Source organism: Sciurus carolinensis, chromosome 9 (genome assembly GCF_902686445.1).
Source record: "Sciurus carolinensis chromosome 9, mSciCar1.2, whole genome shotgun sequence".
In the NCBI taxonomy this organism is placed as follows: Eukaryota; Metazoa; Chordata; class Mammalia; order Rodentia; family Sciuridae; genus Sciurus; species Sciurus carolinensis.
Genome location: NC_062221.1, coordinates 106,855,062 through 106,881,331, shown reverse-complemented (window position 1 = coordinate 106,881,331; position 26,270 = coordinate 106,855,062).

Below are 26,270 nucleotides of genomic sequence, written 5' to 3'. Positions count from 1 at the left end.
GAAAGTCTTTTTGCTGATTCAATTTTTAAATGCCATATTAATAAAATGTAACTTGTAAAACTTTGTCTGCCTAAGGACTATGGACTTGGCCAAGTAAAAGTTTAAATTAAATTTGCATCATTAATAAAAATGAGATAAAATTTTTAACTTTTAACAAATTTTGACAACATTTAATTCTGTTGAAAAGGTAACATTTTGTATTTGGAAGTGACATGAGAACAATGATACTTTTGAAAGACCTAAAATAAGAAGCAAATCTTTTTTTTAAATTAATTTTTATTGTAAACAAATGGGATACATCTTGTTTCTTTATTTGTACATGAAGTAGAGCCATACCATTTGTGTAATCATACATTTACCTAGGGTAATAGTTTTGATTCATTCTGTTATTTTTCCCCCCACCCCTCCCACCCCTCTTTCCCTCTATAGAGTCCCTCCTTCCTCCATTCTTGCCCCCTTCCCACTCCCTATATGTGTCATCATCTGCTCATCAGTGAATCATTCTTCCTTTGGTTTTTTGAGATTGGCTTATCTCACTTAGCATGATATTCTCCAACTGCATCCATTTGCCTGCAAATGCCATAATTTTATTATTCTTTATGGCTGAGTAATATTCCATGGTATATATATACCACAGTTTATTTATCCATTCATCAATTGAGGGGCATCTAGGTTGGTTCCACAATCTGGTTATTGTGAATTGAGCACCTATGAACATTGATGTGGCTGTATCTCTGTAGTATGCTGATTTTAAGTCCTTTGGGTATAGGCCAAGGAGTGGGATAGCTGGGTCAAATGGTGGTTCCATTCCAAGTTTTCTAAGGAATCTCCACACTGCTTTCCAGAGTGGCTGCACTAATATGCAGCCCTAACAGCAATGTATGAGTGTACCTTTTTCCCCAAATCCTCACCAACACCTATTGTTGCTTTTGTTCTTGATAATCGCCATTCTAATTTGGGGTGAGATGGAATCTTAGTGTGGTTTTGATTTGCATTTCTCTTATTACTAGAGATGGTGAACATTTTTTCATATCTCTGTTGATTGCTTGTAGACCTGCTTCTCTGAAGTGTCTGTTCATATCCTTAGACCATTTGTTGATTGGGTTATTTGTGTTCTTTGTGTAGAGTTTTTTGAGTTCTTTATATATTCTGCAAATTAGTGCTCTATCTGAAGTATCAGTGGCAAAGATTTTCTCCCACTCTGTAGGTTCTCTCTTCACATTGCTGATAGTTTCCTTTGCTGAGAGAAAACTATTTAGTTTGAATCTATCCCAGTTATTGATTCTTGCTTTTATTTCTTGTGCTATGGGAGTCCTGTTAAGGAAGTCTGATCCTAAGCCAACAAGTTGAAGATTAGGACCTACTTTTTCTTCTATAAGATGCAGGGTCTCTGGTCTGATTTCAAGGTTCTTGATCCATTATGAGTTGATTTTTGTACAGGGTGAGAGATGGGGTTTAGTTTCATTCTGTTGCATATGGATTTCCAGTTTTCCCAGCACCATTTGTTGAAGAGGCTATCTTTTCTCCATTGCATATTTTTGGCATCTTTGTCTAGTATGAGAAAATTGAATTTATTTGGGTTTCTGTCCGTGTCCTCTATTCTGTACCATTGATCTACCTGTCTATTTTGGTGCCAATACCATGCCATTTTTGTTACTATTGCTTTGTAGTATAGTTGAAGTTCTGGTATTTCAATATCCCCTGTTTCATTCTTCCTGCCAAGGATTGCTTTAGCTATTCTGCATTTCTTATTCTTCCAGATGAATTTCATGATTGCTTGCTCTATTTCTGTAAGGTATGTCATTGGGATTTTAATTGGAATTGCATTGAATCTGTATAGCACTTTTGGTAGTATGGCCTTTTTGACAATATTACTTCTGCCTATCCAATAACATGGGAGATCTTTCCATCTTCTAAGGTTTTCTTTAATTTCTTTCTTTAGTGTTCTGTATTCTCATTGTAGAGGTCTTTCACCTCTTTTATTAGATTGATTCCCAAGTATTTTATTTTTTTCAAAGCTATTGTGAATGGGGTATTTTTCCTAACTTCTCTTTCTGAAGATTCATCACTTATGTATAAAAATGCATTGGATTTATGAGCATTAATCTTATATCCTGCTACTTTACTGAATTCACTTATGAGTTCTAAAAGATTTCTGGTGGAATTTCCTGGTTCCTCTAAATATATAATCATGTCATCAGCAAATAGGGATAGTTTGAGTTCTTCTTTTCCTATTCGTAGCCTTCTAATTTTCTTGGTGTGTCTTATTTCTCTGGCTAGAGTTTTGAGGAAAATGTTGAATAGAAGTGGTGAAAGAGGGCATCCCTGCCTTGTTCCAGTTTTTAGGGGGAATGCTTTCAGTTTTTCACCATTTAGAATGATATTGGCCATGGACTTGACATACATGGCCTTTACAATGTTAAGGAATGTTCCCACTATCCCTATTTTTTCTAGTGTTTTGAGCATGAAGGGATGCTGTATTTTATCAAATGCTTTTTCTGCATCTATCACAATAATCATGTGATTCTTGACTTTAAGTCTATTGATATGGTGATCATGGTGCACTATCTTTTTAATATATTTTTGGATGCGATTTGCTAAAATTTTGTTGAGAATTTTTGCATCAATGTTCATTAAGGATATTGGTCTGAAATTTTCTTTCCTCAATATGTGTCTGTCTGGTTTAGGTATCAGGGTGATATTGGCTTCATAGAATGAGTTTGGGAGGGTTCCCTCCTCTTCTATTTCATGAAATACTTTGAGAAGTATTGGAATGAGCTCTTCTTTAAAGGTTTTGTAGAAATCGGCTGAGAACCCATCTGGTCCTGGACTTTTCTTTGTTGGTAGGCTTTTGATGACTTCTTCTATTTCATTACTTGAAATTGATTTATTTAAATTGTGTATGTATTCCTCCTTCAGTTTAGGTAATTCATATGTCTCTAGAAACCTGTTGATGTCTTTGAGATTTTCTGTTTTGTTGGAGTATAGATTTTCAAATTAGCTTTTAATTATATTTTGTATTTCAATCCTGTCTGTTGTGATATTTCCTTGTTCATTTTGAAATTTAGTATTTGAGTTTTCTCTCTCCTTCTCTTTGTTAGTGTGGCCAAGGGTTTATCAATTTTGTTTATTTTTTCAAAGAACGAACTGTTTATTTTGTCAAATTTTTCTATTTTTTTTGTTTTAATTTCATTGATTTCAGCTCTGATTTTAACTATTTCCTGTCTTCTCCTCCTTTTGGTGTTGGTCTGTTCTTCTTTTTCTAGGGCTTTGAGCTGTAGTGTTAAGTCGTTTATTTGTTGATTTTTTCTTCTTTTATTGAATGTGTTCCATGAAATAAACTTTCCTCTAAGAACTGCTTTCATAGTGTCTCAGAGATTTTGTTATGTTGTTTTTTTGTCTCATTTACCTCTATGAATTTTTAATTTTCTTCCTGATATCTTCTGTTATCCATTCACCATACAATAGCTTATTATTTAATCTCCACTTGTTGGAGTAGTTTCTGTTTTTTACTCTGTCATTTATTTCTAATTTCAATCCATTATGATCTGATAGAATACAAGGTATTACCTCTATCTTCTTGTATTTGTTAACAGTAGCTTTGTGACATAACATATGGTCTAATTTAGAGAAGGATCCATGTGCTGCTGAGAAGAAAGTGTATTCACTCTTTGTTGGATGGCATATTCTATAAAAGTCTGTTAAGTCTAAATTATTGATTGTGTTTTTGAGATCTATGGTTTCTTTGTTCAATTTTTGTTTGGAGCATCTGTCCAGTGGTGAGAGAGGTGTGTTAAAATCACTTAGTATTATTGTGCTGTAGTCTATTTGATTTCTGGCATTGAGAAGGATTTGTTTGATGTACGTGGATGAGCCACTGTTTGGGGCATAGATATTTATGATTGTTATGTCTTGCTGATTTATGGTTCCCTTAAGCAGTATGAAATGTCCTTCTTTATCCCTTCTGACTAACTTTGGCTTGAAGTCCACATTATCTGAAATGAAGATGGATACTCCCGCTTTTTTGCTGTGTCCATGTGCATAGTATGTTTTTCCCCATCCTTTCACCTTTAGTCTGTGGGAATCTCTTTCTATGAGATGAGTCTCTTGCAGGCAGCATATTGTTGGATCTTTCTTTTTAATCCAATCTGCCAGTCTATGTCTTTTGGTTGATGAATTCAGGCCATTAACATTCAGGGTTATTATTGAGATATGATTTGTATTCCCAGTCATTTGGCTCTTTTTTTTTTTTTTTTTTTTTTTTTTTTTGATCCTACTTGATTTCTCCTTTATTTGGTTGTTCCTTAGGGTAGTTCCTCCCTTTGCTGATTTGCATCGTTGTTTTTCATCTCTTCCTCATGGAATATTTTGCTGAGAATGTTCTGTAATGCTGGCTTTCTTTTTGTAAATTCTTTTAGCTTTTGTTTATCATGGAAGGATTTTATTTCATTGTCATATCTGAAGGTAAGTTTAATTTTGCTGGGTATAAGATTCTTGGTTGGCATCCATTTTCTTTCAGAGCTTGAAAAATGTTGTTCTAGATCCTTCTAGCTTTTAGGGTCTGGATTGAAAAATCTGCTGATATCCATATTGGTTTCCCCCTGAATGTAATTTGATTCTTTTCTCTTGCAGTCTTTAAAATTCTGTCTTTATTTTGTATGTTAGGTATTTTTATTATAATGTGTCTTGGTGTGGTTCTATTGTAATTTTGTGTATTTGGAGTCCTATAATCTTCTTGTACTTGATTTTCCATTTCATTCTTCAGAATGGGAAATTTTCTGATATTTTTTCATTGAATAGATTGTTCATTCCTTTGGTTTGTTTCTCTAAGCCTTCCTCAATCCTGATAATTCTTAAATTTGGCCTTTTCACGATATCCCATAGTTCTTGTAGATTCTGTTCATGATTTCTTACCATCTTCTCTGTTTGGTCTCCTTTGTTTTCAAGATTAAATATTTTGTTTTCGATATCTGAGGTTCTGTCTTACAGGTGTTCTATCCTATTGGTCATGCTTTCTATGGAGTTTTTAATTTGGTTTATTGTTTCTTTCTTTTCGAGGATTTCTGTAATTTTTGTTTTTCAACATCTCTAACTCTTTATTGAAATGATCTTTTGCTTCCTGTATTTGCTCTTTTAACTGTTGATTGGTGCAATTATTCAATGCCTGCATTTGCTCTTTCATCTCCTCGTTCACTTCCCTGATCGTTTTGATTATGTACATTCTGAACCTCCTTTCTGACATTTCTTCTGCTGTGCTGTCATTGGATTTTATTGTTATACCATCTAGGTTTGTTTGGGACATTTTCTTCCCTTGTTTTCTCATATTGTTCAGGTATCTACCCCTCTAATAGTGAAACTCTGGGATGTTGCAGATTTTCTGTATTGACTAACAGTGTCTCTGTAGATTTCCAATAATTCACCTCTTTGCCTTCAGTAGCCTGAAATCTTGGGGGAACTTGATAATGTGGTGCTCCACTAGGAAGCTGGCCTTCTATGGGTGGTGGCCTTCAGTTGGGGTGTATTCTTTGGTGGCTCTGAGTTGGTCCTGAGTCTCTCAATACCTCCTCTTCTTGGCTCCTTGTTCTTGTCAAAGGTCCTATAGTCTCCTGTAGGCGTCTCAGGAAGGGAGCTACCCTTCCAATGATGATGGCCATGCCCTCAGGAGTAATTCAAAATGCCTGCACCAGTCTATAAGAAGCCTCTAGCTGACTCCCTGATGGTGACAAACCTCCATGTGGTGGTCGGGCAGGCTCCGCGACTGCTTCCAACCAGTGATGGCACCGACCTAGGTGCAGGGGTCAGGCGGGGTCACTGGGTTATGATGTCTGTCCTTGGCCTGCTGACTGGTGGGATAGCTGCCCACCGCCTACCTCCGTGATGTAGGCAGCCTGGCTTCCCCACCAGCTCACTCTGCGACTGCAACCAACCAGTCAGCAAATCTTTTTTGATAAGATTACTGGAATTTTTCAGGATATCTTTCTGTGGGTACACATAGATGTATTATTTCTTTACTGGTTTTTCCATTCTCTTATACACAAAGTTGGGTATTTTAAATTTCTTCCTACTCTTTCACCTAAATTACATCATAATTTGCATCATAATTTATGCCATAATATAATAATTAAACTTTGTTTTAAATACAGTTTCATGTTATTTTAATCTTTATCTTAGTCTTAGTTATATTGCATTCTATCAGCAATTTTGTATCTTTTGTTTCTTATTTTAAGTTTTTATAAAATAAATTTATAATCACAGATATTTTTGACATTTTGTCAAAATTATTTTCCATATAATATCTCATTTGATGGTCATATGACTTATTTATATCTTGCTTTTTTTCCTGAAAGTCTTAAGATAGTTTTCAAAAAATATGAAATCATAAGATGCGAATGTCATTTAAGAAGATCAGGATAAAGAGAAGAAAAAACATGGAAAAAATAACCAGAACGAGAAGTATGAATGATTGCTGTAAGCTTTTATACATTCATTGCACATATGCATCAAATTACATTTTGGACTTTTAGTAGCCAAATTGAGGGGAGGAAGAGTTACTTGGTATGGAGGCTTACCAGTTACAAAATGTAGTTAAGTCAATTTCCTGGAAAAGCAGTCTTTCTTGGTATGTGGATCTCATGCAACAAGAATGTTCAATCATGTGCTTTGGCTTTAATTTTTAAATGTAAATATAAACATATTTATCACTCTTGATAGTATCAATTTTTTTTTTTTCCAAATATAGCCCTGGCCTTGGCACATGCCTACTCCAATGCAATAGACAGAAACAGCTCCCCTTTGCTTCATTAATTCTTATTTCTTTGTAGTAAAATTGAATATTTTTCCCACTGTATTGTTTTCCAGTTGCATTTGCTAGTTTGTAAATTGCCGATTCCCTTCTAGCTGTAAGATTTTTGATGAAGGATCTCACATGGGGAAGTTTGGTTCACAGAGCTCTGGCATAGTTGATAGGCATAATTTTTTATGGCTTGTTAGGATTCTACTTATTGGCATGGGGTTTTCACAATTGAAGCTTTTATATCTAATTGTAATATTCTTGATTATGGGAGGATTTAGTCTTCCTTTCTATATGCATTTTTCTTTTAAAAAGAAGTATCACCCTGAATTCTGTTATGCTCTGCGTTTTAAATTATCATTTAAAGTTGAAGAGAAAAAACAGATAACAGGTGACAATGCATTTAGCAATTTTGTTTTTATAGGCCAGACAGTTCCAGTATAAACTCAGAGTATAAAAGTACCTTACACTTCAGACTAGATTCAACATTTTATTAATTATATTTTCAATCAAAAAGATAGAAGTTTTCACTCATCCTATGACAATCAATCTATGCTCTAACCCATTAGTAATAAAAGCTAATACTAATTCTCTTGATACTTTTTCTTCTTGCCTAATCTTTCAGGAACAATATTAGATCTGTGTTTTAAGAACTCATTATGTTAACACTGTATTCTTATGATCTGCTTTTGTGCTTTGTATTGATTCCCAAATTACTTAAATTTCCTGCAAGAAAGATATAATTTTTAAAAATAAATTTTTATTTTAATTCATATTTGTTCTATGAATTATGCTAACATTTATTTCAAAAACAAACAGCATGTTTCCAAGTACTGCATTTAATCAGATTGTCCTCTTAGCAGGTGGCCTAGCTAACCTACTGCCTTCTCTTAGGATGCATTTTTGAATGTTTTGAAGAAATGCTGGGTATACTTCTCTTAGAATGCTGTTCCATCACATCGTCTACATCTGCTCTATCCACATGCTGTGTGAACCTGGACTGCTGGAGTCAGGATGCCACAATCAATGATGTTTTCCCCAGAAACTCACATTTTAAAAATTCTGCAAGAGTCAAACTGAAGAAGCTGGAGGTATAGAAAAAAATAAGCACATGACTAAACCCAGTCTAGTCCTTTCGAAGACTAGTAACTGATTTTTTTTTTTTTTTTTTTTTTTTTTTTTGCACAGTTTGATGAATTTGGAGAATGTCTAAAAGCCTGAGGGATACAGCAAAACAACAAAGAAAAGAATTTGAATTCTTTATTCGGAGGAGAAGGTTGGAAGGTTAAAGACTGTCTTATTAAAGGAATTCAAGTTATATAGAAGTTTTGTAATTGAGTCAAAATGAATTAACCTTTCTCAAAGGCAATTTTGGTTTCTGTTCCAGGGTCTTTAAATAAGAGCGAATGGGAAAGTGCTGCAGGAAGAGGGAATGATAGAAGGTCTGTGAGCATGGGCAACATTCCCTGGGATTCCTTTATCTCACCTTTTGGTCCTGCATTCAGACTTCCCCATCTCAGTTTTTCCCTCCTGTTCTCTCCTTTCTATCTGTCCTCTCACCATTTCTATCTAGAATGAGGCATTGTCCTGGCAAACTGTCCCTTGCACACTACTGCAAAGAGCTATCCACAGATTACTGCACCTACATTCTGATGTTAGAATGAGAGAAAAGTCAGCTTATCAGAAGGTATGAAGCATGGTCTTAATTAGGTATAAAGCAGATGTTTTTGATAGTGATGGTTGTTAAACACAATAGAATTGTTGGGAAGGGAACTGAATCATAGTATCAAAAATGGTTTGAAAAGCAAGAAAACGCCCCAAAAGGCTTGTTAAAGTTTTCATAGTGGATTCAGTGATGCATCAACAATATAAACATCTTGTCTCTGATTTCTATGATTATAGTCTTCCATTCATTCTGGAAAATAATATTTTTCATCAATTTTGGATTTAGGTTTAATACTTTTTAGTTTAATATCTAACCCGAAGGTGAGAATATTTTTATTGATCAAAAACTATTTTCTGAATGATCATAGTATGCTTAAATAATTAAATTTTTAAAATTTGTGCTTAAAATTTCCTTGGTAGTTAAAGGAAATGAGAAGCAGCTTTGTCTTAAGATTTTTGTTGGTAGTCAGTACTAGATGATTCTTAAATAATCTGTACTTAAAGAAGGAAATATTTGTATCTAACACATATTTGTCTCTAATAATATAGTATTAGAATTTTTAAAGGCTTTGATGTCTACTCATAAAACTATCCTATATTGACTGTTGACTTCTCAAAGACCACTGTTTTGGCTATTTTATGTGTCATCTAGACTGAGTCATAGGATGTCTCTATTTAAACATTTTCTGGGTGTTTGTGTGAGAGTCCCTAAGGAAGAAACTAGAATTTGAATTGGTATTCTGTGTAAAGCAGATCCTCTCCAGTGTGGGTGGGCATCTTCCAACTTATTAAGAACTAGAATTGGGAAAAAAAAAAGGCAGAGGAAGACTGAATCCCCTCTCTGCCTGACTGCTTGAGTTGAGACACATCAACTTTCTCTTTCCCTTGCATTGAAACATACCTGATTGGCACTCCTATATCTCAGATTTTGAACTTGGACAGAAACTTACACCACCAACTGTTTGGATTTTCCATTCTAGATGACAGAATATGGAACTCAACACCATATTAATATAACCAATATCATAGGATCAATTCCTTATAATAATCTTTATATACATCACACACACATATTATTGACTCATTTTCTGTGAAGGACCCTGACTGATACAACCATCATAAAGTTTTCTTTTTTTTTTTTTGATTTTTGTTATTGTAGCAGAGATTTAACCCAAGGGCACTTAACCACAACCCCAGACCATTTTATTTTTTATTTTAGGACAGGTCTTGCTAAGTTGCTTAGGGCCTCACTAAATTACTGAGGCCATCTTTGAACTTGCCATCCTCTTGCCTCAGCTTCCTGAGCCACTGGAATTATAGGTATGTGCTACCACCCCTGGTGAGAATAGTATCTTGATTGTCTTAGCAGAGTCCCGGCATGGAAAGCATAGGAAAGATATTTATGAAGTTTGAAGGTCAAGGTTGGGTGATTTTAAGGCAGAACTTTCAAGGCTGAAAAGTTGTAGAAATTGGTCAAAGTTTAGGGCATATTAACTTTGGATTGGTGAATACAGCAGAGTGAAGGTCTTTGAAAGCATGTGGGTATGTCAGTTTTCAGTTAACACAGTCATATCTTGTAGTAGCAGATATTTTACCAAATAGGAAGACCTGTTGTTTTGCTTGGTCCAGCATCTTTTAACACAGGAACAGGAAAATATGCCTGACTGTAGGAGTAACACAGGACAGGAATTAGATTAGTTTTAATTTCTTGATTTCTATTTGAACTCTTAAATTATTAGTGATAAAGTGCAGGACTAAAGTTCCTAATTATTATTTATTAAAAATAGATGTAAGCTCAATTTCAAGATACTCCATTTTCATTTATACTAAAAATGAGAAGAGATTAGCTCTTATTTTCTTATTTCTTTTATGAAATTATGGTGATTCTGTGGAGATTTCCAGCTAATACTATATTTTAAGTCAGGGTATAAATGTTTAATACATGAATTGCATATATAATTGTGTTGAAACCAAACTCCAAACCTTTTTGAAGTTTTCACATCCTGAGTTGATTTTGAAGAGTATCTATTAAGATCATGATTTAAACTAATGTACAAGGCAAGGCTAAAACTAGGCAAGGAAATATGCTTTTAGATAATTTACTGGAAAAATTATTTCTTATTGAAATAATGCATTTTTATATTTGCTGGAAAGAGAACAGAAATGTAAAATAAAACCTAGATCTAAAACACTGACTTATTAATTGAAATTATACTTGTATAAAACATCATTGACCATAAATAGCTTGAATTAATATTATACTATGTTAATATTAATAAAAAAAATCCCTAAGTGTTTGTTCAACATTGAAATGAGTAAATGAATGGTAAAGCAGACATGAAGGCATTAAAATCATATTCATGAACACTTTTCAAATTATGGAAAATTGCCCATGAGATAATTCAAGTGTAATAAAACCGATAAATATTCACATTTGCAGTATGTATAATCTTGTGATGGACATCATCAGTTGCTTACCAAATATCTAGTTTATTCTCTTTTATTTAAACTAATATGATTGAGAGGTAAATGCTTAGCTAAGCACAATCCTGCCTCCAAGCTGAAGATAGTGGTGACCATATGATGCTCTGCTAAGGACTCGTAGGGAATTTCTTCACTGAATAAATACTGTAGGATCCTCTTTGGTACTTCTCCTGTCTCCATGAAATGTTGGCAGCAGTCAACTGACCAGCAAGAGGTGCCATTAAGATAAAGCTGCAAGGTAAGGAGGGAGTAGAAAGAGGGAATGGGCATGGGGGTTGGGGGCACCACAGCAGTCCAGGGCCATCTCTGTCCTGCTTGTTTGTCAGAGCAAACAAAATAATGATGAAAATTGGGGAAAATGAGGAAAAGCAACTTGCTTTTCGTTAAGCCACTGTAATTCGTTTTTACTGAAGCTGAACACAATCCTCAGCTGACTCAGACATCAATTCTGCTACAAATAAAAAATCTATAAATATAGAAATGGAAGAAAAGACACTAAATGTGAATTGTAGTGATTTTCACATGTCCTCATTGATTTTATATATATATATATATAACATATATAAGTCTATATAAATGTATGTTTATATATGTTTTATATTTATATGTGTATATATATACATACATACATATATACATACACACACACATATATATGTATATATTATCACACATATGTACATACCAAGGATTGAACCCAGGAGCACTTAATCACTGAGTCACATTCCCAGTCCTTTTTTGTATTTTATTTAGAGGTGGTCTTGCTGAGTTGTCTAGGGCTTCACTATGTTGTTGAGGTTGTCTTTAAACTCACAATCTTCCTGCTCCAGCCTCCCAAGCTGCTGGGATTACGGGCATGAGCCACCATGCCTAGCCTTTATTGGTAATTCAAACAATATTATTTGATATTACACATCTCAAACTTGTACAATGGTCAATGGTTTATTTTTATCCTAAATAATTACATATATGGAGATTAAAATGCAGTGTTCTTTTATTTAAGGAGTAGATTAAGAGTGAAAAGGTTCATATGACTACATAATTTTGTGGCACAAAGACCAGACATGATATAACACAAATAAAGATTTCTAATATGCAAAAGAAAAGTTTTAGGAAACTAATGTGCATTTTGGACATACTTAAAGTTTGTTCAAAGAAGTATAACGTGTGTTTTAAAGTTCAACTAATATAACCAGAGAAGTTATAAAGTTTCTATTTGTCTTTCATAGGTTCTTAGAATTTTAATTCAATAGACAGGTGTTATGGTTTAGATATGAGGTATCCGCCCAAATCTCATGTGTTAGACAATGCAAGAAGGCTCAAAGGAGAAATGATTGGATTGTAAGAGTCTTAACTCAATCAATGATTTAATCCCCTGACAGATTAACTGGGTGGTAACTAAACGGGTAGGGTATGACTGAGGAGACTGGAATTGGGGCATGGCTTTGGGATATATATTCTGTATCTGGAGAGTGGGGTCTCTCTCTCTCTCTTTCTCTCTCTCTCTCTCTCTCTCTCTCTCTCTCTCTCTCTGCTTCTGAATGACGTGAACTGCTTCCCTGTGCCATGGTGCTTAGTCTCACCTCGAGCCCTGAGGAATGGAGTCAGTTGTTTGTGGACTGAGATCTCGGAAACCGTGAGCCCTCAAATAAACGTTTCCTCCTCTATAATTATGCTGGTCAGTCAGGTCTGTTGCAGCAGTGAAAAAACTGACTAAAACAACAGGCTTGTGGCATAAAATTGTTTAACAGCACTCACAGATAATTAATAAATGCACCTAAGTGTAATGGGTGTGTTGGCAAGGTATTAAGAAAAGTTAGGTTGATAAGTCTTATGTGATCAGAAATTATTCAAGAAATAGTACAAAGCCTTATTCATGGTAATTTTGAGTATTATTATTATTTTTTTTTAGTGTTCTTTATTTGGTTCATGAGTCTCTGTAGCATTCATGAAATGAAACATGCTTTTTGTTAAAAGGTTTAAATGAGAAGATTTGCTAGTTATTCCAACCATTGTGGTAAGGATTTCTTTATTTTTATTTATATCCACCCCCCCAGTGATAATTTGGCAGCAAGAAAAATACGTGAAAAATGTTTTTAATGTCAAAAATGTTTGAGGAACATGCAAAGTTCTGAAAGTGTAAGATATTCAAAATTGAAGTAAGTGAAGGTCATATAATAAAATTTGCTTATGGAGATTTATTTTCTTTTGATCATAAATCATTCAACAACACTGGCTGGACCTTTGTGGCTAGAATATCACTTCATTAGCACATTGGAGGTTTAAATAGTCAAATACAAGATTTCTGTCTGTTTGTGTTTTGCAGTTCTAGAGACCAGAGTAAAAGGGCAGTGATATTTTATACAAATGTGGGAACTAGAAGAGTACTCACTGCTCATGTATCCTATCCCCTTTCTTTTACAGTTGAGGAAAAGGTGCTGAGCTCCACACAAACTGAACAACTCTGTCCCCCACCTCCCTCCACTCTGATTCTTATCAGTTTCCCATCTCCAGACTTGAGCACACTTTTGTTTCTTTTGCTAGGACACATCTCAACTTGTTTACATAACTCAAGATGCATCCCTTCTTCCACAGAGCTTTTTCAAATCTGCGTCAGACCACCATTTTTGTTCTCTCAGAAAAACCTGTACAGAACTAGGCATGGTGGCACACACCTGAAATCCCAGTGGCTTAGGAGGCTGAGGCAGGAGGATTCCAAGTTCAAAGCTAGTCTCAGCAACTTAGTGAGGCCCTAAGCAACTCAACAATACCTTGTCTCAAAATAAAAAAATAAAAATGGATTGGGGATGTGGTTAATGCTCCTGGGGTCAGTTCCTGGTACAAAAAAAAAAAAAAAAAAAGAAAGAGAGAAAGAGAGAGAAAAGTCTGCACATCATTTAGTCACCAATGTTGGGTCATAATTGTTACTTTTTATTTCCTGATGTACCTTTAAATATAAACTTAATTGGTTATGGACATGAATTAGGTGTTTTTGTTGTTCATCATGACCCCAGTACCTAGAAAAATAACTTACACACAGTGGGTGCTCAAAAATATATATCAAATGAATAGCTTGCTGAAAGTGAAGAATCAAATATGCAGTTTATGAACTCTACTTGTAAAACACCAATACCTACATACAGAAGTAAAACATAATAATGCTTTGGAATTATTAAATTTTAGATGAAAAAATCCAGAATAATGTCAATTTAGAAAGAAATTTTGGCTGCTTCTTTCTATAACATGTAGATAGAAAAACAATAAAACACTAGTTGTATTATAAAGTAAAATTTAAGTTTCCCAAGAAACATTGAAGTTCTAGGTAATAATTATTTGTGCAGTAATAATAATAAGTAAATTGTTGCATTTTAAAACAGGAATTCAAAGCAACAATGAGGATAAATGAAACAATACTGCATGTAACCATATAGATGAATCTCACAAACTAGTATTGATTGAATGAAGTAAGAAACCAAAAATAATAATTGTGTTCTCACTTATACACCATTTGAAAGTAGCCAAAACTAGTCTATGATGTTGGGAATCAGAAAAATGATAAGCTTTTGTGGGAGTGAATGGAAGGAGGTAAGACCATATTTCTGTGGTAATGATCCTGTTTGGCTTCTTATAGGTTCTGGTTGCATAGGTAGAAATCATATGCAAATTATGTATAATTAAAATTTGTTTATGTTTATTTTTTGTGCATACATTTATTTTAATAAAAATATGTACATATACTCCCACCTTCCACTTACTCTGAAATGTAAGGATCCATGCTGTAGATGCAATCAGTAAAATAATGTGTTATAATTCACACATAGACACACCTACACACTAGTATACAATCACTTTCAAGGATCTGGAAATAAGTGTCCCAGTCTTCTCTGCAACCTGTAAGACTATTGCACTCTGAATTGGAGTTGTACTTGATGCATATTTTATTAGATTTTCTACCTACTACACCCTGATTTTTCTCTCCTTTCTCCTGTGTATTTTCCTGAGTTGTTTCTAAGTAAACTACCTATTGCTTTTGCCTTCACATCTGGTTTGGGGGAATCACTGGTCCACTCTTCTGACATGTATTTATCATTTGGAAAATTTGGGAATTATGAACTTGTCTTTTCTGTCCAAATATCCTCTGCATTTCATGGATATAGACTTCCCCAGATGTGGGAATCATGAAAGATTGTTGCATACCATCCCCTTAAGCATTTTTATGAAGGGACAATTAGATACTGTGAAGAGAATAGGCAAATGAGGAGCACCTTCTCATTTCCATTTCTTCTTTCTCGTCATCAAGAATAAGTGCCTGAAAAAATGGTTGGTGACTTTCCTTAATGTCAATGTGCATTTTTAGGAAATTGTGTTTAAAATATCAGGCTGATGTATTAATATATCATTTTCCATTAAATCTAAACTACACAAAAATATGTTTTTAATCTCATTTGGAGCTCTTGTGAGAAGGATGTGTCTAACAAGTAGGGCACAGTCCTCCTCCTGCTTTTTCTCCTTTATGCTTCACAACCCATGTAAGCATCATGTTTGAAAGCCTCTGTATTATTTTCGTAGAGCTGCCAAAGCAAAATATCACAGACTGGGTGGCTTACAACAGACATTTATTTTCTCACAATTCTGGAGGCTAGAATTCCCAGATCAAGAGAGAGGCAGGTTTGCTTTTTGGCTGAGGCATCCCTCCTTGGCTTCTGTTGTGTCCTCACATGCCCTTTCCTCTGTGTAGACACAACCCGGGTCTCTCTGTGCATCCTTATACCCACTTATAATGACATCCGTCAGGCTGGATTAGGGCATGCTATGATGTCTTCATTTTAACTTAATCTTTAAAATGCTTTTTCTCTGAATCAGGTATAATCCTGAGGTACTGAGAGTTAAGACTTTACCTTAAGAGTTTTGAACAGACAAAATTCATCCCATAACAGCCACTTTGACTTTAAAAAATAGAATGGTAGATTCTACTGAAAGAATTAAAGAAAGAAACCAGCCACTGCTGTGGCTGAGCAGACAGAAATGAAATAGAAGGATCTGAATTGACTAGATCTATGTAGAAAGGAGACCAGAGATGCACAGCAGAAACCCTCATCAGCAATAAGGAGTATGACTTTTCCAGATTTAGATACCGCTATGCTATCTTGTTTTGGGCTACCAGAAAGTGTGCTAAATTACCCAAAGAAGGACATTGTCCTCCACATTTCAAAATTACACATTAGTTTTTAGGATTGGTATTGCAGAATCTTTAGAGGTTCACTCTCCTGGGATTTGGGTTCCATATGGCTCACCAACTAGTTCTAACACACTTTATCTATGAACTGAGGATAGCATTGCTCTTACAGGAGTCATGTGATGTACACAAATTGCTAAGCACAAAGTAGAACTTAGTATTTGCTCAATCAACTTTACGTTATTGTTGTTCTTTTCTCCTTCTCCTCCTCCTCCTCCTCCTCTTCTTCCAATTATTATTATTATTTTCTATTATTTTGATATCAGGGATTGAACCCAGAGGTGCTTAACCACTTAGCCACATTCCCAGTACTTTTTTAAATTTTTTAAATTTTGAGACAGGGTCTTGCTAAGTAGTGTAGGTTCTTCCTATCTTGTTGAGGCTTATCTCAAACTTGAAATCCTTTTGAGTCTCTGGGATTAATGGCATGTGCCACCATGCCCAGTTATGTTCATAGTGTCTTAAAAGTTTGAAAACATACTTCAGGGCCATGACAGTTTTGAAATGGCAAAGAAAGCTGAATGGAAAGTTTGGGTCATCATGGCATGAGAATAATTAGGAACTTGGCAACAGAATGTATTCAGAAATCAAAAGTAGAGGTTGAATGGAAATTTTGTTTTTTTTTTAATCCTATTTTTATGGGTTGATTTTAATAATATATATTATTAGGTTTCATTTTGACATAATTATACAAGCAAGCAACATAATTTGCTCTAATTTATTTTTTATCCTATTTTTGATGAACCTGTTTGGTGTCTGAAGGTTATTGGCAAAACTGATGTTTGCAGGGTTCAGTAATAGCAACTAATCAGGCTTTAAAAGATTAATCAAAGGAATTCTTGTTTATCTTCAGAGGGCACTGGATTTGATCATTGTTCTGCATGCCACCCTGATATTTTAGTTATCCAGGTATTCATGAGGGTTTGCTTCCAGGCCCCCTGAGGATACCACAATCCACACTCAAGCCCCTTACATAGAGTGGCATATTTACATATAATCGGTGCACATCCTAGTGTACACTTATATTATCTCTAGATTATTCATAATACCTAATATGATATAAATGCTATGTAAATAGGTGTTATACTTTATTATTTGGGGAATAATGACAAGGAAAAAATGTCTGTACAATTATGATACAGTTACAATTTTCTTTCATATAATCTTGAACTGTATTTGATTGAATCCAACCCACAGGTTTGGAGGGTTGATTGCCTATGGTACATGGGAAGGTCAAAATGAGCAACTTTTTTATGGAGTTCTGCTTTCATTTGTTGATGCTTCTAGTTGCTTACTTTCTATACTTTTCTAGGCATTTGCCTAATGGATTTTGGATGTTGACAGTTGTAGAGCCATGGATTTGAGCTGTGCAGAGTAAATACCTAAATGTTTGTTTGTTCTGTCCACACACTAAGAAAGTAAACACGAGTGTCTTTTAAAATCATGAACAACTACAATAGAGCAGCTTGGGTTAAAGCAGAGTCTAAATCATCCTCTAAAATAGCAGAACAAATAGGTATAGAGCTTACTGGTGCTTGGCTGTTTTCATGATGAGTCCTACCATATAATTCCCCAAGTATTGCTCTTTCCACTTTGTGAGTACTCTAAACATATCATTGTTCCTATACTAGAAACAATTCAAACAATGCCATTTACCTCAATGACTAAACCTCTGAAAAATTGTCTTTTTACATGTTTTATTGTTAATTGCCCAATACTTGCCAATGTAGGAGGTGTAAATAATGCTCAGATGCTGAATGCTTTCCTTTGCATTTCTTTTTGCTTGTGTCTCATCAAATTACAGTGTAGGTGAAACCAACATAATAAAGGCACATGAAAAACATATTAAAATATCACAAAGGGAAAAATGAGATGACAACCTTAAATGGCTAGGAAAATGATGAAAATTATAATATAGACAGGTAAATAAGTGACAAGAGATATTCTCATTATTAGGATTTCTATTTATTGGTCATCATGGTCAATTTCTCTCAGAGTGATTGGCTGCAGAATAGTATTACATTATAAATTTGAGAATATATGCATAGCTCTGTCCTGAATTTTTGCTGGTTTATTTAACCAGGGGCCTTATGTTTAGATCATGAGTAGATTTTGCACACTTAAGAAAAAAAAGATCTTCATGTGTGCCCTGAGCGAGTCATGACACATAATACTAACGACATTAACTTTAAAACAAAAGCTACTCACCTCACTGGGATGATCAATGTTTCATTTACGTTGAGATTAGGAAGAAACCTTCAAATTAATGTTGAAACTTCTCATTTGGAAAAATCTTTTTGGCTTTGTACTTTATATTAATAGATTTGTCAAAAGAATTCAATTATTAATAAATCAATAGTACATATTTGTGTTGCTACTAGCAACTACACACCTTTCTTCACAAAAATACAAATATCATTTGAAGTTTTAGGTCTGTTTTCAGAGTGAATAAATTCAAACTTATAACCATAACCTTATGATCCATTCTTCGTAGGTGAATAAGTAATATAAATTTGGTGTGTAGTATATTTATTTAGGAGCATACCTTAGTTCTACATTATTATCTGTAATAATTTTATAGACTTTGATATAACATCCCATTATCCATCTTCAGTCTGTCTGTCTATCTCTTGGTCTCTATAAGTATTTAATGCTAGTCTTTTATATATTAACAAAATGCAGATTCCTACATTGATCAAAGTCTGATTTGAATATTGGCAGACACATTTGTCTGGTTTTTTGGTTGTTCTTGGCTACACATTCAAAAATATACTTGAGGGATGTTAACCTAGATGTTCTGCTTTTAAGTTTTCCTAACCCATTAGTGGGTTAGGTAGTGTTTTTTTAACTATAAAGGGAAGCCATCCCTATAGAATGCTGCGAAGATTGGTGATAAAATGACAGCTGTTAGAGTTGAGCAGACTATACTTTTCTTTTCAAAAGGAACCTGAACACCAGGGATTCTTCTTTTACGGTTAAGTGTCTTTTGGTGATTTAAGTAGTCTGCCATCACAAGAGAAAGCTGACATTGTTGGATTGGTGGCCCTTTCAGACTCTTTCATTTAATTTTTTTTGACAAGTAATGTTCAGAGATTCTTTTATTTCGTTCTTATTGTTTAGCCAAGGGTCCATAAACAGCAGAAGAAAAACTAAAGATATAAGGAAAGTTTTGATTTCTTCTATCTGTTTCTATCAACAAAGGGTATTTGGTTGAAAAAGACTAAAATTAAATTTTAAGAAAACCCTCTGCTAACTTTCCTTTTACAATGGAATCATTTAAAGCTCATTTGGATTATATTAGATCAAGTAAATTATAAACATGAATATATTCTACCATCGGTCTATTACATAACAGTCTTTACCATAATTAATAAGATTGGCAAATTATCCTCATCTTCCCAAGCAAATCAGGAATAAAAACAAGCAAAACAGGATTTTACTTATTTATTTTTGATCTTCCCTAGAGTCAATATGTAACAGAGAGGCAATCACCTAAAATTTACAGGCTGCATTTTTTTTTTTTTGTATGTTTATTTCTAAACATTGTATCAGTCAGGATTCTTAAGATTGAAACTAGTTTCTTTAGGATCAAACATTCTATTGTGAGGTAAGGGTTACCTTAAGCCATGACACTGTCTATTTGAGTACATAATTTATGAATTTACTTTGTCTATTTCCATAAATGAATGGATTTCCTAAATATTTGCACATAAGCCATTATCTTGTCTCTCTTCTTTCTCTCTCTCTCTCTCTGTTATCCAATCCACTTGCACATATTCACAATGCTGTGAACCATCATAATTGCTGAGACCTTTGATTTCATTAAATGGTTGCCTCTGTGGCCAGCAGGCAGTGTCTCTGAAATAGCTGAGCAGAAGATTGGTCCATGTGATGAGACCTCTTTCCTCTGCATAGAACACACCAGAAATTTGACATTGTCATCTCCAAAAATCATTCCATTATCTATAGATCTAACATAAAGGTAGGTAAAATCCCAAAACCTTTCAATGATGCTTATGTTCAAAAGAAGGTATGTGTAAATGTAAAAATGGAAATGGCGAGATCATTGAAGATAAAAGGAGATAAGTATTTATAGATGATCACAGCAAGAATCAGTAAACTGTGGCCTCAATTTTTGAAAACAAATAAATAAACAAACGATAAAATCTGTTCCTCAGCCAAGGGCTACCTGTATTCTGTGATCTTTTTCACAAGTGGTGATTATCCTAACAAATTGATATACAGTCTTTAGAACTATCTAAAACCTTAAAACTCCAATGACTTCATAAAGTAGATGATTTAATCACAGCTCCACCACTGTCACACAATAATTTTGACTCATTTATTGATAAGTGTAGCTTCATATAAAGTCTGAAATTGAAACATTATTCTTTTAATCCATTAAATATATACTTCCTTAAACAGCATGGAGTCAACTGAGTAATGTATTTAAGATACATGAATGAATCATTTTGTTGTTTGAGAAAGCATAGTGCATAGTAAGAGAAAGATCTGAGATTAAAATTGGGGAGAATCACTAAAAAAAAAAATCAGTTCCAGTTTTAAACTTTACCTTGTGTCTTCAGCTTAACTGCAACACCATCTCCCACCCACATATTTTTCTTATGTGAGTTTGTCACTCCTCCCATGAGAACTGTGGTCTCAATTTTCTTTCTTTCTTTTTTTTTTCTTTCTTTCTGTTTTATAGATTGCATTTTGATTCATCCCACACAAATGGGGTACATCATTTTGTTTCTATGGTTGTACACGATGTAGATTTATATCATTCGTGTAATCATACATGTACACAGGGTAATGATGTCTGTCTCGTTCCATGATTTTTCATACCTCTCCATTTCTTCTATATAATCTAAAGTTCCTCCATTCTTCTCTCACTCCACACCCCCCAACCCTCATTATATATCATCATCCACTTATCAGGGAAAACATTCTGCCTTCGACTTTTTGGGATTGGCTTATTTTACTTTGCTTTGATTTTCTTTCCCTGTATCTGGATGGAGACTTATGATTGACTTGATCAACAGAGTGCAGTAGGAATGGTACTATTTAACTTATAATGCAAAGTATACAGAGGATAAAAGATCTATAAGATTGTCTCCTGGGAATCGAGCCATCATGTTCTGAAGAAATCCAAACTAGTCCAAAAGGAACCAAGGTCACTGGCCAATAGCCACTGTCATCAAACAGGTGTGACCAAACCATGAGATTACTCCAGGTTTAGAGTCTTTCTGTTGATGCACCAGGCAATATGGAGTAAAAATAATCATCTCTGGTGTGTCCTGTCTGAATTCTCAGTCCTAAGAATCTCTGTGTAAAATTACTTATTGTTCTATGCCCTCAAGTATTTGGGTAGTTTTATACAGTCATGGTAATAACTGGAACATCTACTTCCTCTTAAGTAAATATAAAGTATGAGAACCAATGATGAGGGTCAAGTCATAACTGATTTTACATCTTGATGGACTGATATACATTGAGCATCATGTGTCAGGTGTTTTTTGTCCCATGACATGAACATTTATTAACTCTCTTTTAAACGAAGTGAAACAGGCAAAAATTTATGAAAATTGTAGTCTTTGTCTTCATATTTCTCTTGCTCTGTGTGCGTGCGTGTGTGTGTGATTATTTCCATCTGTTCTCTGGATCCTTGACCCATACTGTATCTAATCTCGGGTCTCTTTGTCAAGACCACAGGGTTCCACATGCTCTGGTTCTCATTGTCACAATAAGCCACTCTTGTTCATGTGGAAAAACATTCAGGTGCTCACTGCACTTGTTCAAGTCGTGTAGGTACATGCTGAGAAGCTATTCCCAGGAAGTATCTGCCTTGAGACTCTCTGAAACTCTCTCAATGCAACTTTGTACTGATCTTCTCCTCTGTGATAGTGCAGAGAGTACTGCCTGGGCACACTTTCAATTTTTAACATGCCATATGATTTAATTTCTGTCTGTAAGTGATTATGAAGAAAAAAGTATTCAGATGAGTGATTTACTCAAACTGAATATTGGGAAAGGGTAAAATAATTACCTTTGGATAACTAAGGATGAAATGTTGAGAAATAACATTCTTAGAATATGATTTTAGAATAGGATTATGGAAATACTGTGATTATTGATGAGTATTTTGAACACATTGTAGATAATTCAAAATGTGAACTTCTTGAATTGCTTATGGCAAACCCAAATGGTTTCCTAAAAGTTTTTTTTTTCCACAAATGCATTTTCCTTTAAAGTTCTGTTAATGGGAATCTCTCTTTTAATGCTGAGTTGAGTACTTATTACGACAAATATTCTCTTTGTTTGATGAATGACAGCCTGTGTGCTATCATTTTTTCCTAAATGACTGAACATTTTTTAATGTTATAGTTGATGAAATATCATAATCAAAAAATATTAGTTTTAAAGAAACATGTTACAAAATATTGGAATCTAAGATTGAATGTAAATGTTCTAGGTAACTTATCGGAAGAATGGTGTTATTATTAAGAGTGGGCAGAAATTATACTTAATGACCAATTTTCTAAAAAAGTTTTTTGGAGATAGTACACTTTAAGATTCCTTTCCTTGGAGAAATAATAGAATATTTCAGTTATTTTGAAAACTTCAGCCTAAGACAGAATTAAACCACATTAAAATTCTTGAGAGCATCTATCAGCCACACACAAATGCACACGAATGCACATATTTTGAGGGTGAGTTAAGTGTCTTTCACCATTTTTAAACAATATACCCGGGGATACAGTCCTTAATAGCTACAGAAGTGTTTGATTATTTCTGGGGTTTGAAATAAACACTGGCATGCATTATGCTTATCATGCATTCATTTTGATGATTTGATATTTCAATAAATGTATGTGGTTGGTTTATTTGAATTTCTGATTACACATTCAAAAATTATGAGAACACAAATCTTATGTTGGAAAAGTGTATCCCATCTGTTATTATCATGCTCACATTTTCATTCCACAAACACAACCTCTGAATAGAAATTCTCATCCTGAGACTAGGTTGTCACATAGACACTTATTTTTTTCTCCATGTGAGATGGATTCTTCATAGATATAAGAAAATACTTTCATTTTTATCCCACTCTTTTGATCTTGTTATTTACTTTTTTTTAAAAAAAAAAAAAGCATCCTAGGACATATCTGCTCTTCTTCTTTTTTATTATTTTTATTCCCGTTTTGTTGTAAAAGTTGAACCATCTTGAAGATCATGAATTATTTTAAAAAAGAGTTAAATAGTAGAATAAATGACTGTGTCATCTTGTCTGTTGGGTCAAAGAGTTTAAGGAAGGAAAATAAATTGGAAAAGAAGTTGCATTGCTATGAAGCTAGTAATAATACACATTTAGATCCATTTAATTTAAAACACTTTCATGTAAAAGATAAACATAGATGAAAGAATAATTTTATAAATATAATGACAAAAGATACTGTGATTAGAAAGAATGTTTGTATCAAAGAACATTGTCTCTGGATAATTCTGAATGTGTAAATGACATGGGAACCATGTATTAAATACTGAAAGAATTAGGAAATGATAAAATAAGTTAAAAAATAAAGCTTTGCATGTAGAAGAATTTTCTTATCTTACTTTTTTTCTGTGTAATTATATTTGATGATTTTTATTTTAAAAGTAAAGGAAAGGAGGATGGATAATACATATTCATATTTATGTAAATATATATTTAAGTTGATATATTCTAAAACAATTATAACGTTATCAAGCAGGGTTCTATCAGAGCCAAAAAAAAAAAACAAGTATGTAATATCTAATACAAAAATTATTATAGTATTATAGGTATTTGACCTTAACTACTTGTGGAAGGTAGTTTAGCAATCTAATTTAGTCTGTTATTCTTGTTTCTTGTGTTTTGGCTGAAATCTGCAGGGATAACAGTAGGAAACGAGAGAGAGAGAGAGAGATGAAGTAGAGGAGAGCAAATTGAAATTTGGGAGAATGGACTGAAATCCAAAATGATGAACTGCAACCTGTGTGCCTCTTTTTCACCTCCTGAGTGTTCAATGATGAGGATCATGTGCCAATAAGCTAGTGCCTTTCATCAACACTGCACAGAAACCTGGTGCAGGATTTGTAGGGGATGGTGGAGAAAGTGCAGCAGGAGCTTACAGAGCTGTAGGTCCTGCTGTCACAGGGCAACAGGATGAGCCAGCATCAGTGACAAGTGTTCTTTCATCCTCTACCAATACAGCATCAGTTGACACTATAGCGGCAATGGTGCTATAATTTCTAAAGGGAGAAAAAATTGGCTGAAGTAGGAAAGAAACAAAAACAAAAACAAAAACAAAACAAAATAAAACAACCAACCAAACACAAAAACAAAAACAAAACAAAACAAAATAAAAAACCTCCTATCACAATGTTTTTAAGTCCTTCATAGCTTAACTCCACTGAATAAAATCTTGTGTCCTGGCATTAAATTCCAAGGAAATGAAGTGGAATTAGGGGTAAAAATTTAAAAGTTTCCTGTGAAAGGATACAATGAAAATAATGTTGAGAAACAATGCTAGTTTCTTAACTACTAGCCAATATGATGGTAAGAAGAGGTTGGGACTTACAAAGTGGTTAGGTCATGAGAGCATCTTGCCTTGTTATGGTTTGGATATGAGGTATCCCACAAAAGCTCATGTATGAGATAATATAGGAATGTTCAAAAAAGATATGACTAGATTATGAAAACTGCAACCTAACTAGTGAATTAATCCTCTTGATGGATTAATAATTTGAAATAACTGTACTGTACTGTACTTTAAAATTATAGGCAGGTTACTATAGGCAGGGAGGGTGTGTTTGGAGGTAGTAGGTCACTGGGGATATTCCTTTGGGGTTTATATTTTGTCCCTGGAGAGTGGAGCTCTCGCTTTCTGCCTCCTGGTTGCCATGTCCTGAGCTGCCTTCCTCTGCCACATCCTTCCACCATGATGTTCTACTTCATCCCAGGCCCAAAACTATGTAGTTGGCCGACAAGTGACTGAACCTCTGAAATTGTGAGCCAATAAACTTTTCCTTCTGAAAGTTGTTCTTGTTAGTCTTTTTGTCAGTGAAAAACTTAGTAACATACTCACATTAATGAAATTAATCCCTTATAAAAGTGGCTTTTTAGAGTGTTTAGGTGGCTTGACCACTTCATTCTTGTGTGTGGACATGGCATTCCTCCTTCAGAGGATGCAGCAACAAGGTTATTCATGAAAGAAGATAGCAACCATCACCAGAATCAGACCTTCTAGCAACTTGACCTTGTACTTCTCAGACTCCAAAACTGAGAAATAAAATTTCTGTCCTCTGGTCTTTTGAGTGCAGATTGTTCACAGACTACCCCGTCATCTGCCATTTGCCCCTTTGCCCACCTCTTGCCTGCCCATTGCCCACTTTTCACCCCCCATTTCCTACTACCTGACATCCAACCACCAATTGTCTACTGTTAGCGTGCAGACCTCTCACAGACCACCATCAGACTGCCTGCTGCCTGCTGTTGCCTGGAAGTTCATTGTCACAGTACCCACAGGTTTGTTTTCATGGGGCCACTGTCATCTTGGGACACCAGCCAGGGCCTGCAGGTTTGCCACAGCCACTGTCTAAGGACAAAGGTCAGGGCCTGGAGATATAATCGGGTCCTGCAGGTCTGGTTGCACTGAGGTATTTCTGCTCAGTGTGGTAGTGGTTGCTGACTGCCTCTTGGCAGAGTAATTCCTTTGTGTGAGCACATCCCTGGTGGTCTCTCTGCAAGCTGAAAGGACATTGAGACCTTGGGACTGCAGCAAACAGGGTCTGGGGAATCTGAAGTTCGGGTCCATCAGATTGCAGCTAGGTTTGTGTGGGCCAGTCTGGGTCTGGCAAGCCTGTGGAAAGTCAGAGACTAGGGATAGTTCCCTGGGGGGAGCACAGGTTGAAGAATGTGTAGAAAACTGGACTCTCTCCAGATCAGTGAGCACCAAAGTGTGCAGGGACAGAAGGGGCCAGCTACAACAGGGGAGAAGGCTGTAAGAGGGTATGAGGGCATCCCGCTGTTGACTCACCCACCCAACTAGTCTGACACCCACTGGACTGGAG